We start from the raw sequence: 5,047 nt of genomic DNA on the forward strand, positions 1-5,047 counted from the left end.
CAAATGTTGAATTGTAAGACGGTGGTATCCGTAGAGATGAGTCGCTGTCAGTGTTTCATCAAGAAGCCAGGGGTGAAGGAGGAGCCACCAAAACAATTCACCTTTGATGGAAGCCTCTTCATTGACTTAAACACTGAGCAGATGTACAACGAGATAATTTACCCTTTGGTTGAGGTTGGCCTACAATAAATCCTACTACATTTTCACAACTTGATTATGGTGAATTACATGCAGTAGCACCAGCTCGTGGACTATTGGACATCTCCAGTATATATCTGAAACTAAATAACATGTCAGTTAGGAAAACACGTGTGCTGCTGGACTTGGCTGGCAGCGAGCGCCAGTTTAAGACGGGTACCACCGGGGAACGGCTCTATGAGGCCACCAAGATCAACCTGTCCCAGTCAGCTCTAGGCAACGTCATCTCAACAGATCCCCTACCGAGACTCCAAGCTGACCCGGTTGTTGCAGGACTCCCTGGGAGGGAACACTGGCACCCCGATGGTGGCCTGCAGACAACAACTATGAGGAGAGCCTGAGCACCCTGCGCTACGCCAACAGGGCCAAGAGCATCCAGAACAGGCCCCGCATCAACGAAGACCACAAAGATTCCCTGCTCCGAGAGTACCAGGAGGAAATCAAGCAGCTACAGTGCCTTGCGAAAGTATTTGGCCCCCTTGAACTTTGCGACCTTTTGCCACATTTCAGGCTTCAAACATAAAGATATAAAACTGTATTTTTTTGTGAAGAATCAACAACAAGTGGGACACAATCATGAAGTGGAACGACATTTATTGGATATTTCAAACTTTTTTAACAAATCAAAAACTGAAAAATTGAGCGCGCAAAATCAAAAACAGCTCGAGCTCAGTGAGGTTGGATGGAGAGCATTTGTGAACAGCAGTTTTCAGTTCTTTCCACAGATTCTCGATTTGATTCAGGTCTGGACTTTGACTTGGCCATTCTAACACCTGGATATGTTTATTTTTGAACCATTCCATTGTAGATTTTGCTTTATGTTTTGGATCATTGTCTTGTTGGAAGACAAATCTCCGTCCCAGTCTCAGGTCTTTTGCAGACTCCATCAGGTTTTCTTCCAGAATGGTCCTGTATTTGGCTCCATCCATCTTCCCATCAATTTTAACCATCTTCTCCCTGTCCCTGCTGAAGAAAAGCAGGCCCAAACCATGATGCTGCCACCACCATGTTTGACAGTGGGGATGGTGTGTTCAGCTGTGTTGCTTTTACGCCAAACATAACGTTTTGCATTGTTGCCAAAAAGTTCAATTTTGGTTTCATCTGACCAGAGCACCTTCTTCCACATGTTTGGTGTGTCTCCCAGGTGGCTTGTGGCAAACTTTAAACAACACTTTTTATGGATATCTTTAAGAAATGGCTTTCTTCTTGCCACTCTTCCATAAAGGCCAGATTTGTGCAATATACGATTGTTGTCCTATGGACAGAGTCTCCCACCTCAGCTGTAGATCTCTGCAGTTCATCCAGAGTGATCATGGGCCTCTTGGCTGCATCTCTGATCAGTCTTCTCCTTGTATGAGCTGAAAGTTTAGAGGGACGGCCAGGTCTTGGTAGATTTGCAGTGGTCTGATACTCCTTCCATTTCAATATTATCGCTTGCACAGTGCTCCTTGGGATGTTTAAAGCTTGGGAAATCTTTTTGTATCCAAATCCGGCTTTAAACTTCTTCACAACAGTATCTCGGCCCTGCCTGGTGTGTTCCTTGTTCTTCATGATGCTCTCTGCGCTTTTAACGGACCTCTGAGACTATCACAGTGCAGGTGCATTTATACGGAGACTTGATTACACACAGGTGGATTGTATTTATCATCATTAGTCATTTAGGTCAACATTGGATCATTCAGAGATCCTCACTGAACTTCTGGAGAGAGTTTGCTGCACTGAAAGTAAAGGGGCTGAATAATTTTGAACGCCCAATTTTTCAGTTTTTGATTTGTTAAAAAAGTTTGAAATATCCAATAAATGTCGTTCCACTTCATGATTGTGTCCCACTTGTTGTTGATTCTTCACAAAAAAATACAGTTTTATATCTTTATGTTTGAAGCCTGAAATGTGGCAAAAGGTTGCAAAGTTCAAGGGGGCCGAATACTTTCGCAAGGCACTGTATGTGCCTTAATCTCTGGCCAGCTGGGCAATACCAACCTGTCATGTGAGCACCATGCTTTTCTCCACACTTTGTCTAATCACTGAGAGTAAGAGTTTGCACATCAAAGTGCTAGATTAAAATGTTATTATTCTCCATGGTCCTATTTTAATCAGCGTTTCTGGATGGTCAGTTGTCTGCAGGGCCCTCTGCTGGTCCATCGAAGCCACAGTCCAGCACTACAGAGAAGGAGAAGATTAAAGAGGTGGGTTAACTTCCACAAGAAGTTGACTGAAGCTGCTTAGCAGAATGAGCTCAACTAACCTATTTGTGACCTTCAGAAGTATGAGGAGACGCTGGCCTGGCTTCAGGCTGAGTATAATGCAGAGCAGGAATCCAAGGCCAAGCTTCAGGAGGACATTGCTGTCCTGCGCTCTTCATATGAGACCAAGCTGTCCAATCTGGAAAAGTCCCAGACCAGCAGAGGGCACTCTATTACCACTGCTGGTACCATTACGACATCCCTGTCTACGTTCAAAACTCCAACCAATTCAAATTTCACACAGACGACCATAGCCAAGGATATTAATAAGACAAATTTTCTGAAGATAAATAGCTTTAACCGTCAGGTGTATAGATAGTGCTCTAGTACATTACAGGATATTAAGCCTTGTTTTCTAATTGCCTAGTGTCAGAGCTCTTCATCCTTATTATACAAGCTCTTGAGGAGGAATTATGTTGTGTCACTGCACATGAGCTTAGTGATTTGGAACCAGTCCTAGCCAAGATACCCATGCATCAAGTTCCTAGTACTTGTGGGTAACCGGTTATGCATGCATTTTGTAGTAGTACACATCTGAGTAGGGCGGCCCCTTTAATGATGTAACTTCTCTTCTTGTGGGTGAGCCAGACACATGCATCTTGCCAGATGACCAGTGTCCAGATAGGGTCTGAGGGGGAGGAGAATGCAGACTCTCCTCCAATCGGTACCCCAGGCCCTCTGGACCAGAAGCATGTCCTCAAGAGGTGAGTTACCACACTCACACACACTCCCTTTTATATAACATAATGTCCAGTGGTGTGGCTTGGTGCTCTGTCCTGTCTCCAGGCTACAGCACACCGACAGAGGAATACCCTGGCAGATCAGAGGAAGAAGCAGCTGATTGGCCCTGGCAGAGAATGGTGAGGAGAGTGACAATGTGATCTTCAATGTCTACGACTCCATCCAGGAGGAAGTCCATGCTAAGAGTCGACTCCTAGAGAACACACAGGGCAAGGTGGGACACATCTTCATGGAAAAGAAATGCCAGATTAATGATTTATCTACCAACATGCTTGTTCCTGTACCACATTTCTGTCACGCATTTGTATTGTTTGCCTATTCTGTTAATACATTATGTACTGTGACAGACTTAAGTCTGTATGGTCATTTTGTGGTGTTCTCCTGATGTGATGCCACAGCTGAAGGTGGCCACGCTGGAGATCCACAACTTGCAGACGGAGTTTGAGCTAGAGAGGAATGACTACCTGGCAACAATCCGCAGGCTGGAGGGGGAGGGCAAGCTGCTACAGAGCCTGGTCCGTCGTGACTGCAACTACAGCAACTTGGATCGCCTGCGGACGGAGGCCACTTGGGATGACGACAGCGTCACCTCGAGGCTGCCTGACATGTTGGTGCAGAAAACAGCCCTGCTATCAGGTGAGCGTAGGACCGGGGAAGAAATTATGTTGTGAAGATGTCTTTGAATTTAGAACGAATGTTAATCTTTCAGTGGATGGACTATTTTTATTTAGATTTTCAATGTTGTGATTACATGGATGGTTGGTCCTGTTTAGGTTTCTCATCCTCTGTTGTGTCCCTTCTGTCTTTCAGCAGTAGCTCCTTCAGCTCAGAGGCTCTCTGTGTGCATGAGCTCAGCGGCTGACACAGGAGAATCCTTTCAAGTTTGTACTTTACATTTTTTTTTTATTAAACACATTTATATTTTTTACCTCCCCTATGGGATATGAGGAACAAAACAAAATGTTTATGATCCTTCATCGTTGCCTGTTTTGTGCAGGACGATGAAATCAGTATATAAAGAGATGATGAACCGCAGCGACAGCGAGAACTTCGCCAGCAACTACTTCAAGCCTAAGAGAGTCAACCAGTTGCTGGGCATTGAGCCACAACTGTGACTGAGGTGCAGTTAATGTTAACATAAAAACAGTCAAACTATTCATTGGTATTTTAATGAAGTGTGCAGACCAAAGGGAAAGTTCCCGAATAGACAATGAAATAATACAATTCAGATACTTTTGGAATCAACATTCAAATAAAATGTGACAATCATAACACCACATCATACCAATGTACTGCTTGCTAATACAAAATAGTTTTAGAAGGGTACAAGTCAGTTACTGGAAACATTCAAAAGATCTAACCTGCTATCTGCTTAACTTCAACAGATAATTTGCCCTACATGTGTGGCTATTCCACTGATGACCTCTTCCCATGCAGCAGTTCACTCAGCACCCCAGAGGAATGGTACGCCTCACCTGACCTCCAGCGGCTCCAACATTGGCCCCTCACTCAGCCCTGAATCTCTCCTCCCTTTCCCCTTCCGCCTTGAGTCACCAGCCAATGGCAAGGTGAAGAGGAAGAAAAGCAGAACATAGAGAGCTGGGCTACAGAGGCACTCTGTCACCACCTCCCCCAGTCTATCAATTTCTACCTGCCACCCTTTTTGACCACTAGAGACCTCACAATTCGTTGGCTTGTTTAGGTAGAGTATTTAATTCATCCACTGTGATTGACCCTAGGTTGTTAGTAGTTCACTATTGAACTTTCAGTAACCAGCAATATAATGGCACTTTTAAATGGACACTTGGTCTGGCAATGTGATGCTTCTGGTGTTTATTATTATTTTTTGCACCTTTTTAAATGTT

The 5,047-nt window shown here is 44.4% G+C and overlaps 1 pseudogene; it reads left to right on the forward strand.

Moving 5' to 3' along the window:
* Positions 1-290: 290 nt before the first annotated feature.
* LOC139369467 (kinesin-like protein KIF17) lies at positions 291-4,961 on the forward strand (annotated as a pseudogene).
* The last annotated feature ends 86 nt before the right edge of the window (positions 4,962-5,047 follow it).

Source organism: Oncorhynchus clarkii, chromosome 17 (genome assembly GCF_045791955.1).
Source record: "Oncorhynchus clarkii lewisi isolate Uvic-CL-2024 chromosome 17, UVic_Ocla_1.0, whole genome shotgun sequence".
Lineage (NCBI taxonomy): Eukaryota > Metazoa > Chordata > Actinopteri > Salmoniformes > Salmonidae > Oncorhynchus > Oncorhynchus clarkii.